This window comes from Chrysochloris asiatica, unplaced genomic scaffold, assembly GCF_000296735.1.
Source record: "Chrysochloris asiatica unplaced genomic scaffold, ChrAsi1.0 scaffold00018, whole genome shotgun sequence".
Lineage (NCBI taxonomy): Eukaryota > Metazoa > Chordata > Mammalia > Afrosoricida > Chrysochloridae > Chrysochloris > Chrysochloris asiatica.
This window is the reverse complement of record NW_006408536.1, coordinates 28621740-28635331: the sequence shown is the minus strand read 5'-3', so window position 1 is coordinate 28635331 and position 13592 is coordinate 28621740.

The following is a 13592-nucleotide window of genomic DNA, read 5'->3' as shown; positions in this document are numbered from 1 at the left end:
CGACCTTGCAGTTCAAACGGCTTTGCAGTCTGGCGCATGAACCCACAGCGCCACACCAGGACCCTACCAGAGCTAGGTAGGTTCAAATCCCCAACCTTTAACTTAGTGGTAAAGTACAAAGTGTCTATGATACGCAGGGACCTTAGCCTCAGGGAAGAGTAGCTCCCAAGCCAGTCAGGGTACGGTTCCAGTCCGCAAACTAACAGTTGTTGGTAAGTGTTGTCGAATCAGTTCAACTCATAGTGACCTTGTATACGGTTTCCAAGGAGCCACTGGTGAATTCGAACTGTCCACTTTGTGGTTCAAACTGACGTTGAGGCCCAGTGCTTTATCCCACAGTGCCACACCAGCACCCCAAGCTAACAGAGCCGTTTCTACACTGGGTTGGACTCGCATCCTTTGGATTCTTTCTACAGCATGCCTTCTCTGCAGCTTTTATCTCTGCATCTCATTCTCTGGCACTGGCTCTGAGCAGAGATAAGGACACTCCTGGGAACAAGAGATGAATTTCCAGCTCAGTATTTTTCCAGGACAATTTTCTGAAGGAGGTTCAGGGAGGTTGGAAGATGGGGGGAGCCACGATCCCCACCCCCTCTCGTTGCTGTGGCAACATCCACAAAAGTGTCTTCTCCACACTTGGATTGACTCTGAGGTTTTCCTTAAAATGCCACCGGCAGCTTGCTTGGTGCCAAGTGCCTCAGCCAGGTCTGTTCTCACTCTCTTCAGGGCCAGAAGGTCAGGTTTCCAGGAAGCCTTCAGACACACCTGAATGGAGGTGAGCAGCATGCATGAAGGCATCCTTCCCCAGGCCTGCTGGGCCTCTGAAGACATTGCTGGGGAGTCCTCACAGGGCAGGTCTCAGCTGACCCCGGCCTGCCCACCTGGTGTCCTTTCCCAGAGCACTGTATATTACCTATGGTCCTGCTCTCCTGAGGCTGCCAGCTGGGCCTACAAGGAGTGAGCCTCCATGCTCCCCTAGAAAGGGCCACTGTGCTAAGGAGAAGAAGGAGGGCTGAGGACAAAGACATAAAGACGCACTAAGGTGGTCCGCTGAAATGTCATTAGAAATTGGGGTAACGAGATAAAGGACAGGCAACAACGAGAGCATGCAGCAGAAAATACGCACCCACAGCTCCCCTTCCACATGCCTCATCACATCCCGCGAGTGACCACACCCCCATTTTCCATGCAGGAGACCTGGGTTCAAGTCCTGGTCAATGTACCACATGCTCAGCAACCACCCGTCTGTCCATGGAGGCTTGTGTCTGACTATGATGCTAAATAGATTTCTGCAGAACTTCCAGAGGAAGGTACACTCGGAAGAAAGGACTTGGCAATCTATTTCTGAAAGATCAGCCAATGAAAACCCTATAGATTACAATGAGCTGATGCACAGTTGATCCTGGAGCTGGTGTAGGACTGGGCCCCACCACTGGCACCATGAAACAGACTGCATACCACACTCAGGAGTCAACAACAGGCTGCCATTGCCTGCAAGATACAAAGGTGTTCACTGGTGTGGGGCTCTAAGCCGTCTTCCATGTGGCCCCGACTATATGACCAGCAGTTTTCATCGACATGCCTACACACACACACACACAATGATACACGTATACATACACATGATGACCTCCAACCCGTCTCATCATGGGCATCTCACCATGACACGTCCTCCACTCTCTTGCCACATGTACATTCTTTCCTATCACTCCCGGCTACCATGTGTTTTCTCCATTGGCCTTTCCAGACAATCTCCGACTTGGCAAATTCTTCTCAGCCTTCAAGGTTAACCTCGAATCCCACCTCGGAGAAGCCACCCCTGATGGATCCTCCCTCCTTTGCATTTTACTTTTGTTGTTGTTGTTAGCTACCCTCGGGTCACTCTGTTTCATGGCAACTCCATGTACAATAGAAGGAAACACTGCCTAGTCCTGTGCTATCTTCACTGCCATTGGATGCTCAAGTCCATTGACACAGCTGTGCTGAATTTTGAGTGCCTTCCAACCTAGGGAGCTCATCTTCCGGCATTACCTGATTTTCATAAGTAGATCACCAGGACTTTCTTCCTAGTCTTACTCTGGAAGCTCTGCTGAGACCTGCCCACTGCTGGTATTTGAAATACTGGTGGCATAGCTTCCAGCATCCCAGTAACATGCAAGTCATTACAGTATGACAAACTGACAGACAGGTGGTGGAGTCTGCTTTTACCAATATTACAATATTTATAAGTTAGCTGTCCTCTATGACACTGTGATACTTGATACTATGAGCTCCTTGAGAGAGGCTGTCCTTCTTTGTTGTTGTCGTTGTTAGGTGCCATAGAGTCGGTACCAACCCATAGCGACCTTAAGCACAGCATAACGAAATACTGCCCGATCTGTGCCAGTCTCACTACTATTACCACGTTTGAGTCCATCGATGCTGCCACTTTGCCAATCCATCTCACTGGGGATCTTCCTTTTTTTCTCTGACTCTCCACCTTACCAAACATGGTATCCTTCTCCGGTGACTGGTCCCTCCTGACAATATGTCCGAAGTATGAGAGATGAAATTTGGCCATCCTGGCCTCCAAGGAGCACTCTGGCTGTACTTCTTCCAAAACAGATTTGTTGGTTCTTTTGGCAGCCCATGGCACTTTCAGTATTCTCCTCCAACACCATAATTCAAAGGCATCAAATCTTCTACGGTCTTCCTTATTCACATGCTTTCATATGCATATGAGGTTATTGAACATACCATGGCTTGGGTCAGGCGCACCTTAGTCCTCAAGCTGACATCTTTGCTTTTCAACACTTTAAAAAGGACTTGTGCAGCAGATTTGCCTAATGCAATATGTCATTTGATCTCTTGACTGCTGCTTCCGTGAGTGTTGATAGTTGACCCAAGAAGAATGAAGTCCTTGACAACTACAATCTTTTCTCCATTGATAAGAATGTTGTTTGTTGGTCCAGTGGTGAGGATTTTTGTTTTCTTGACATTAAGATGTGATCCATAATGAAGGCCGTGGTCTTTGATCTTCATCGGTAAATATTTTAAGTCCTCTTCACTTTCAGCAAGCAAGGTTGTATCATCTGCATATCCCAGGTTGTTAATGAGTCTTGTCCTTCTTAGGTGCCATCAAGTCAACTTCTGACTGCTAGTGACCTCATGGGACAGATGACAATTGCCCCCATAGAGTCTCATAGGCTGTCATCTCTGGGATAGCAAATCACCAGGTCTTTCTCCTGTGGAGCTGCTAAGTGGGTTCAAACTGTTGCCCAGCGCTGAACTCTTGTGCCACCAGATGTGACTCACCTTACTTATCTCCACGGTCTCCACAGAGTTTACTCAAGTAATTGGCAGGGCACAGCCCTCAAAAGATGTACCTGAGTTGAATATATTCATAAACACAAGACTAGCAGATGTGGACATGTGTTGTGTATATGACAAAGATTTGTTCTGGCAGATGCGAGTAAGCTTTGGTTTTTATGGGGGAGAGTGGGATGGATTTCCCCCTACTGACCCCTTTGAGAAACACTAATGTTGGGCAAAAGTCCAACGTTGTGAAAGACAACCAACCAGCATCCAAAAATCAAGGGCAGGGGAGGGAGACATTTCTAGAATACACACCCAACATTCAAATGCACACTGGACATGGGACCCAAACTCATTTGCTATGCGTACACACAGCGCATTAGAACTGGATTCCATGTCGGTGGTGAAACCAGCGCCCTAGGGTCTCCATCAATGTCCATTCTGCATCAGCAGGACTGGGTGGGGTTCAGAGTCTGTCCAAAGTGCTAACAAGCTCTTGGGTCCACAGTAGTGGGCTTAAAGAACAAAGAATCTGAGCATCATTTCCTGATGCTGCCCATACATTCATTGGCACGGTTTCTGTACATACACTTATTAGATTGTTCATTTATTTTCAAATTTGTTCTTGTTGTTAAGTACCGTCAAATCAGTTCTGACTCATGGCAACGCTGTGCAGGGTTTCCAAAGAGCTCCTGGTGGGTTTGAGCCACCAACCTTGCAGCTCAAACTGACCTTGAGGTATAGGACTTATCCGTACAGAACTGCACACCGGAACTCCAAACTTAGATATGATAAAATGATTTTTAAATAACCAGGTGTTGTGGAGGCGAATCTTACCCATGACCACCCCTCGTGTTACAGAGTAGAACTCTGCCTCACAGGGTTTTCAGCGGCTGATTTTCTAAAGTAAGTCACCCACCAGGCCTTTCTTCTTAGGGTTCCCTGTTGTCCTAGTAGCTAAGTGCTATCAAGTCAGTACTGACTCACAGAGACCCTGGATAGGGTTTCCGAGGCTGTAAATCTTTCGGCGCAGAAAACCTCATCTTTCTCCCTTGGAGTGGTTGGTAGGCTTGAACCTCAGACCTTGTGCTTTGCAGCCCTGGGTGGTCTTAAAACTCCAACCTTTCTGTTAGCGGCTAAGCGCACTAGTCACTGACCCCACCCAGGGACCTTCTGTTTGGAAATCTGGTGTTATTACTGTTGTTACATGGTACTGAGTGGATCTGACTCACAGCCACCCTACAGGAGAGCTTAGACGTGCCCCCTAGGGCTTCCCGGCTGTGCAGCCTTATGGAAGCAGACAAGCTGTGGAGCACTGCTGGGTTGGAACCACTAACCTTTTGGTTAGCAACTGAGCACTTCAGCCACAACTCCAACAGGACTCCTCCTCAGTCTTTAAATTTAGGATCAAAGGCAGTCAACAATAGGGGGGTTTGAAGCTAAAATTAAGGGGGGAGTGTGCTGATATTTTCAACTTGATTTCCACAGAAAATAAATTTTCCAAGTTTTTGATTTTTTTAAATGAGGCTTATTTATTAAAGAAAATCTAAGGGAAATCAGGAAAAGAAAAAGAAAATAAAGCCACAGTTTAATCACTGAAGCATCACTGCTTCGGACATTTCTATGGGGTTTGATGCTGACCCTTTTCCTAACACAGTTTGTTGATGTCGCTTGTGATCTTACACAATTGTGTGCCCTCCTTCCCTGGCTTATATGAGAAGCACTGTCCTATAGGATTAGAACCTTTGCACAAAGAGCATTTTAATCACTCAGGAATATTCTACAGTCAGTGTTACCATGACACCCTCTGATGTGAAAAGCTATTCAAATGGAACTTGTTTTAAAAACACACACAGGGGCTAAGTGATATGTTAGCCTACAATTCACCCTGGCTGTGCTGATCAAAGGATAATGATGGTGAAGTTTTCTTCTCTGGAACACGGGATAATCCAGAATTGGACCATCCCCAGATGGTTCTGGCTATAAAACTGTTGGCAGACTTGACGTCAAAGAAGAAGTTCCCTGAAAGCTTCTGATCCCTGCCTGGGAGGAGCAGGGCACCCTGCCTGAGATAAAGGGGTCAACTGCTTTTGTTGGTACTTGTGTCTGCCTTTGGTGGAGTAGCTCATTTCCTGTCTCTCCTGACTCTCAGAATGGGGCCACTGCCTAGCTACTCCAGGAAGCCAGTCTTCCTGCATTGAGTTCCCAGCCAGTTTCCCTGCCCTGTGCCCCTAGTCCATTTGCCTGTCACTGCCTGTCACCAGATGTTAATATATAAGATGTTATATATTAACACACCTATTGTATTAGAGAAATACCATATATACTCACAGCACATACTGGGGGTTTCAAAAAGTTCTTGGAAGCAGAACATGGGACCCTATCCAGAGAAGCAGTGACACCAGAGATGGAGGCAGAGATGAGGATACGGAGAAACAGAGCAGCTAAAGACTCTAGACTCACGGAAAGAGAAAAACTGAGTGTTAGTGGCCAGGAGGTTGTTTAAATTATTATATATTCCTGAGTGTTTTTGTGCACAGCCCCCTCACCACCACCACCCCAAAATAAAACCAGGGGGAACGGATGCAAATACTGTTGAATGATGATTCACGAAGGAGATTTTAATCACTGCAAGGAAATGATGGTGCAAAACCCATGTTCTCCCATGTAAACAATCACTCAATTCACCACACACAGAAAAAAAGTTCGTGGAAAATTTCAGTGCCTTTTTTCACAAACTTTCTGAAGACCTCTCGTATAATGTTAGGGTGTTTATTTTCCCCTAGAACATAAAATGTAATGCCTATCATTATTTGAAGAAAATGGTCCCCAAAGATGCCCAAAACTGAAGGCTCTGAAACTGTAGAATGAAGGTTGCACATGCCACTGACTGCCCGTCAGCTACCCTTGAAATGGGGCAGTTAGCCTCGGTTACAGCCAAGTGGGTACAATGGAGCCACACACCAGACCAGACCAGTTGCCACCAAGTCATCTCCAGCTCACAGGGATCCGTGTGTGTCAGAGGACAACTGTGCTCCACAGGGTTGTCAATGTCTGAGTTTTCAGAAGTAGACACCTACGCCTTTGTTTTGAGGCAATCTGAGTTATTGAAGCATCTAACCTTTACGCTGACAGAAGAGTGTATGAACTGCTTGCACGCCCCAGGAACTAACGTAACCACGAATGTATCTAATTTACTATGTGAAAGTGTCCGAAGAGGCCAAAGAGAGAGCGATTCAGACTGCATCTATGTGAGAAAGACTTGGAGGAGGGAGCTTCTGGGAAATTGAGAAATGGCCCCTCCCCTTGATGCTCTGGAAGGAAAGACACAGAGGAAATTTATTCCTTCCTTTGTGTCTTTTTTTTCCCCTCCTATGTACTTGAAGGAAAACAATGTAGATTTATTTTCTCATTAGGGCAAACCATTGGGAACATTCCCACAAGAAAAAGAAAAAAAGAAAGGAAGGAAAGAAAGAAAGAAAGAAGGGGAGAAAAAGGAGAGAGAGAAAAAATATGTCGGCAATGGTCAGAGGTGGTGGTGGTGCGACAGGGATAGTATGGCTGGAGTGGCCGGATGGTCCGCGGAAAAGTGGCTGAGATGGAAAATGCATGGCTGTATACATACTGCTGGAGTCTCGGGGTGCGCTGTGGGCTAATGCTTCAGACTTCAAGGTCAGTTTGAGCTGCAAGATTGGTGGTTCAAACCCACCAGCTGCTCCTCAAAAAACCCTAAGCAGGGTTGCTATGAGTCGGAACAGACTTGATGGCACTTGACAACAACAACATACATACTTCTATAAGTAAAACAAATGTTTCCTCAGACCCTATGTCCTCAGACTTAACAACAGCAACAATAATGCCCCCATTATTGGTACAGAAAATATGAATATTTTGATTATTCATTACTCATTCATAAAAGTTTCTATTCATTGACTACATTATACTAAATGTTCTAGGTACTTGGGATGCAGTGATGAGCAGATCAAAACAAAATGTGATGTTGTCGCTATTAAGTGCTGATAAATTGGTTCTGACTCACAGAGACCCTGTATAGGATTTCCAAGGAGCAGCTCAGTGGGTTTGAACTGCCAACCTTGTGGTTAGCAGTTCAGTGCTTATCCTAAAGCCACCACATCAGTACACCTGCAGCTATAAAAACAATAATAATAATTAAAATAAGGCAAGAGAAAATAAAAAGGAAAAATCACAATAAAGAAAATTGAGGAAGAAGAAAAGAATAAGAGAAAAGATTATAGTAAAGAAAAAGTAAAGAGAAGAAAAAAGAAGGAAAGAGAAAAGAAAAGGGAAACAAATGAAAAGAAATAAAGGAAAAAGGAAAGCATAGAAAGGGAAAAACAAAAAAAGGAGCAAACTGGGACAGGGTCAGTCAGAGAGGAGAAAACAGTTGGGGGGAAGCGCATCTGATTTGGCAGGTACCCCTCTTCCAGTCAAGAAGCTCAGAGGCGCAGGAGGTGAAACAGAAAAGGGAAACAAATGCCAGGTCCTAAATGGAGTTACTACCCGCCTAGGCAAAGTCTGGGATCAGGCCCCGGATCCAGAAGCAGTTCATGCTTGCTCACAGGGTGTTTATTCCTGGAAGGAACTCGGTCAGGCCCAGAGGACAGCTAGGGGTAGGGCGGCTGATTATGGAAGAAATTCCTGCTTATCCAAGGGTGTCCAGGCATCTGTCACTGTGCAATCTGCGGATCTGATGAGGCTGAGTTTATACACCTCCACATGTTGAGATGGAAGACCTGGTGCCCGGACCGTCCCCAAGTGCATGGGTCCACCTCAGGAAGAAGAACAGTCATGCTGGTATGCTGTGGTGTGTAAAGATGGTGGCTGGCCTAGCTTTTGGTCACTAGGAGCGTTTGAGGGAGTGAGAGAATTGCACCTCTCTTGTTGCCATCCACTGGTGTGCATTTGTGTTTTCTTGATGGAATGCTGCTTAGAAAATCCAACATGGCCACGCTACATTAGGCCAGTCAGCATTTCACCTACTTGTTCAGCTATTCATCACTTTCGTTCAGCTTCTCCTAGTCAGTATACAACCTACTCCTCTTTCCTTTCCTCTGAAGCTCAGGGTTCCAGGACTACCATCCACATCTGTTTCATTTGGTCACTCGCATCTTTGCTGTAAAGGGTCTGTGTAGCGTGACTGTCTAGTCTGCCATCTTTTTGGAAGTTCCCTTGTATTGTTTTAAGCAACCAAGTTTGTGGTAATTTGTTATAGTAGCAATAGGAAACTAAGACATCTCTTCATTTACTCCGAATATTGAATTTGTCTAACCTCACCTATTGTTGTTGTTGTTGTTGTGAAGTGCCATCGAGTTGGTACCAACCCATAGCGACCTTATGCACAGCAGAATGAAACACTGCCCGATCCTGGGCCAACCTCACTACTATTGCCACGTTTGAGTCCATCGATGCTGCCACTTTGCCAACCCATCTCACTGGGGGTCTTGCTCTTTTTCTCTGACCCTCTACCTTACCAAACATGGTATCCTTCTCCAGTGACTGGTCCCTCCTGACAATATGTCCAAAGTACGAGAGACAAAGTTTGGCCATCTTGGCGTCCAAGGAGCACTCTGGCTGCACTTCTTCCAAAACGGATGTGTTGGTTCTTTTGGCAGCCCATGGCACTTTCAATATTCTCCTCCAACACCATAATTCAAAAGCATCAATTCTTCTGCGGTCTTCCTTATTCACTGTCCAGCTTTTGTATGCATATGAGGTGATTGAAAGTACCATGGCTTGGGTCAGGCGCACCTTAGTCCTCAAATTGACATCTTTGCTCTTCAACATTTTCAAAAGGTCTTGTGCAGCAGATTTGCCTAACGCAATACATTGTTTGATCTCTTGTCTGCTGCTTCCATGAGTGTTGACAGTTAATCCAAGAACAATGAAGTCCTTGACAACTTCAATCTTTTCTCTGTTGATAAGAATGGTGTTTATTAGTCCAGTGGTGAGAATTTTTATTTTCTTGACATTGAGATATATAATCCATACCGAAGGCTGTGCTCTTTGATCTTCATCAGTAAATGTTTTAAGTCCTCTTCACTTTCAGCAAGCAAGGTTGTATCATCTGCATATCACAGGTTGTTAATGAGTCTTCCTCCAATCCTGATGCCACGTTTTTCTTCATAGAACCCAGCTTCTCAGATTAATTTGCTCAGCATACAGGTTGAGTAAGTATGGTGAAAGAGTACAACCTTATCGTACACCTTTCTTAATTTCAAACCATTCAGTGTTCCCATGTTCTGTTCCAACAAATGCCTCTTGGTCCATGTACAGATTCCCCACAATTAAGTGTTCTGGAATACTCATACTTCACAATGTTGTCCATAACTTGTCATGATCCACACAATCGAAAGCCTTTGCATAGTCAATAAAGCACAGGTCAACGTCTTTCTGATATCTCTGCTTTCAGCCAAGATCCATTGGACATCAGCAATGCTATCCCTTGTTCCACGGCCTCTTCTGAACCTATTGTTAAGTGCCATTAAGTCGGTTCTGACTCATAGCAACTCTATATAGGGTTTCTAAGGAGCGGCTGGTGATTTTGAACTGATGACCTTATATTTCAAATGACCTTTTGGTCTAGTGCTTATCCTACAGTGCCACATCAGGACTCCAACCCTACCTATGTTGTTGTTAAGTGCCGCCAAGTCAGTTCCGACTCATAGCAATCCTGTATAGGGTTTCCAAGGAGTGGCTGGTCGGCTTGAAGCACCTATTTGCTGTTCAAACCAACCTTGCGGTCCTGTGCTTATCGCTTATCCTATAGTGCCACACCAGGACTAGTTAACTGTAATCTTGCTCTCAAGTCTCATGATCTTACGGTTGCTGAATTCCGTGCTGAGAGTACAACCATTTCAAGTCACCTCAGGCCTAATACAACCCATCAGAACAGGAAGAGATAGAACCATCCCTCCCCATCCCCAAGATGGGAGAACAGCATTCCAGCAAAATTTAAAACGAAAGTGTTTGCTGTTATATATATTAAATTGTGTCCCTTCAAAATATGTGCTGGAATCCTAACTCCTATACCTGTAATCTAATGCAATCCATGTCCACAGTGCACTTTAATGTAACCAATCAATCAACTGAGATCGTATCAGTCAAGGGTGGGTTCTAAATCATTTCTTTGTTCTAAAAAGAGAAGATCAGACACAGAGACACACATAGAGGGAAGACAGACGTCATAAGAAGATCATCTACAAACAAGGAACCAAGGAATGTCTGGGGTTACTGACAAGGAAGGAATTGAAAAGGCCAAAGAAACTGCTCTGGACTTTCGGCCTCCAAAGTCCTGGAGTTTGAAGTCACCAGACAGCTAACCACAAGGTTGGTAGTTCAAATCCAACAGTCGCTCCTTGGAAATCCTATATGGGGTTGCTATGAGTCAGAACTGACTTAACAGCACTTAATAGCAACAACGAACTATGAGAGAGTAAATTTTGGTTCTTTCCAGCTATCCTCTTGCGGTATTTCTATTACAGCAGTACTAGGAGACTAAGACACATTTTTTTTTTTTTTCTTCTAGAAGCATGCCCAAACTCTGTCATTGGTTTCAAACATTCCAACCAAGAACTCTTATGTCAAATAGCCAGTGTTGCCCAGGCAATTTGCTTGGAGAACAGATGATAGATAATGTGACTGTCCTGTTCACACAAACGTGGGAAAGTGGACAGAACCAGGAGTCCTGATGCTCCACCCCCGTGTTGGCGCCTTTTGCATTCCAGCATCACCTCTAAGGGTTCCTGGCAGCAGCTGGGGTAGTAACTGTGAAGACTGTAGAAACAAGGGCAGTATAACCTGAAAATCTGCCCTGACTTAAAGAGGATGCTGTAACCCACAGCAGGTTGTTAAATGAATCCAAACCATAGTCCTCCTCTGTCTTCTCCAGAGCTGGCATTCACAAAGTGGTATGTTTTCCATGAAGCACTGTAAACCTGGGTCATTCATTCTGTCCATATCTGTTCCTGGCATATCTGTACATCTGTACAAAATGTACTTGGTAGTCGTATGAGTGTCCTCTTATTGCCACAGCAAAGGACCACACACTGGATAGCTTAACAAAGTCCTGGAGACCAAAAGTCCCAAGTCAAGGTGTGGGCAGGGTCAGTTCCTCCTGGTGACGCTCAGGTATAATCCACCGTATATCTTGCTCCTGACTTCTAGTGGCAAAGGTCCTATTTTCAAATAAATTTGCTCACAGCTTCTGGTCGGACAAATCTTTGGGGAGTTACTAGGCAACCCACTGTTGCTACTGTTTTACTGTTACTGTCAGCTGCTGCCCTGCTGACTTCAACTCATTCCCCGCCCCGGCCCACCCCCATCGTGTACAGAGTAGAACTGTGCTCCAAAGGCTTTTCAACTCTGTTACTTCTGCAGGTGTGTCTGGGTGGGTTCAAACTGTCAGCCTTTCATCTAGCAGTGCATACAGTTTTACATTGCTAAACTACTGCTTCTGTTTGCTTGATAGAGCAGTTGTCTTCATTTTTAAGAAGACAGAAAACAATTTTCTTCTGAGTTACCATGTAAAGAAGGCATCCAGATCTCCTGGACAAGGTGGCCAAAGAGGCTACCACATAAGATTCAGAGCCTGGGATGAGGCAAGCTCCCTTTCTCAGAGGACCTGGGGAGCTTGTTCTGCCAGGGTTCCTGGATGCTGTCCCAGCCCTGCTGATCAGAATCCTGGACTATGACCAGAACATACACATGCTTAACACGTTCCCTACAGGAGGCTTGTGCACACTGCAGGGTGAGCATGGCTGGTTGGTGTGTCTAGAGGCGAGGTCAATAACTTTTAGGATATGAATGCCTCAAGACCCACCTTTAGAGTCCCCAGGATGCAGAGATGGCCAGTGGGTTTGTGCAGAAAGCCTTGGCCTACCTAAATACCAAGAGGATCCAGAGCAGCCACAAGTTCTACCTTAAAGTCTCCAGGAACTCAGAGGTGGTGAGCAACTCTGGAGAAAGCCTCGGTTAGCTAAGTATTGGAAGGGTCCAGAGCAGTGTGCACGGATGGTGAGTCTTCTCTACCACAAACAACAGAAGCATCCTGAGATTCGCTCACTACTGCAGGAGAAGACAACAGGGAGTGCAGAAAGAAGGGAGAAGAGAAGGGGAAAGGCAGAGAGTCTTCACCTTACCATCTGCAGATGACCTTGTAGAGAACTGTCCCCACTGCCATCTGGAAAGCACGAGTCCCTGGGTACTACACTCAGCTGATGACAGGCTGGAGGTTCAAGTCCACCCAGAGGTATCTCAGAAGAAAAGTCTGGCAACCTAATTCTGACAAATCAGTCACTGAAACTCTTACGAAGCACAGTTTGACTGTGACATTCATGGGATCCCCAGGGATGGATTCGACTCCATGGCAACAAGAAATAAATATATATTCATACTGTGTGTGTGTGTGTGTGTGTGTGTGTGTGTGTATACAGTATAATCTTTACGTGGCACAGTGTTGGACTACTAACCACAGTGTTGGAGGTTCGAACCCACCAGCTGCTCCAAGGAAGAAAGAAGAGGCTGTCTGTTCCCATTAAGACTTACAACCTCAGAAACCCTAAGGAGCAGAATCAACTCAACAGGGATGGGTTTAAGAATCTCTCGGGAAGCAGACTGTCACATCTTTCTCCCCTGGAATGGCTTGTGGGTTTGATCCACTGACCTTTCAGTTAGCAGCCAAGAGTCCATGATCTCCTCCCTCAGAAGGTGAAACAAGTGGATCTTGCGGCCTCGAGGCACTGGGACCTCCCAGTCCGTAGGCCTGCAGACCCCCTGCAGTGCTCCTGGGGTTCTTTCTCTCCCTGCACTTGGATGTACAGACTTTGAGATGCACTCTGTCTCCCATCCAGGGATCTCAGTGAATTCTGTGAGCATTAGGGTCCCCCCCCCATATCACCAACAGACAAACAGAAGGGGGACAATCATAGGCCTGGTGGAGTCTACCTTGTGTGGTAAATGATGATGGGAAAGTGTCCAAGAGTGATGATGTTCAGTGCAGATGATTATGTTCTCAAAAGTGGCTTAAGTCCCTGAGTCTGATGGCAGGGCCTACCAGGACCCTGTCTTCCCAAAACAGGTAAAAAAAAATTTTAAAAAAGAAAAAAAACAGGAACACGACTATGAACAATTTCAATGTGATGGAGGTTCAAAGAAGGCCCTAGGTGGGTAACACTTCAGCTGCTCACCAAAAGGTTGGCAGTCTGAATCTACCCAGAGGGGCCTAGAATAAAGGGCTGGTGATCTGCCATTGATTGAAATCTTTTAAAATCTCAGCCATT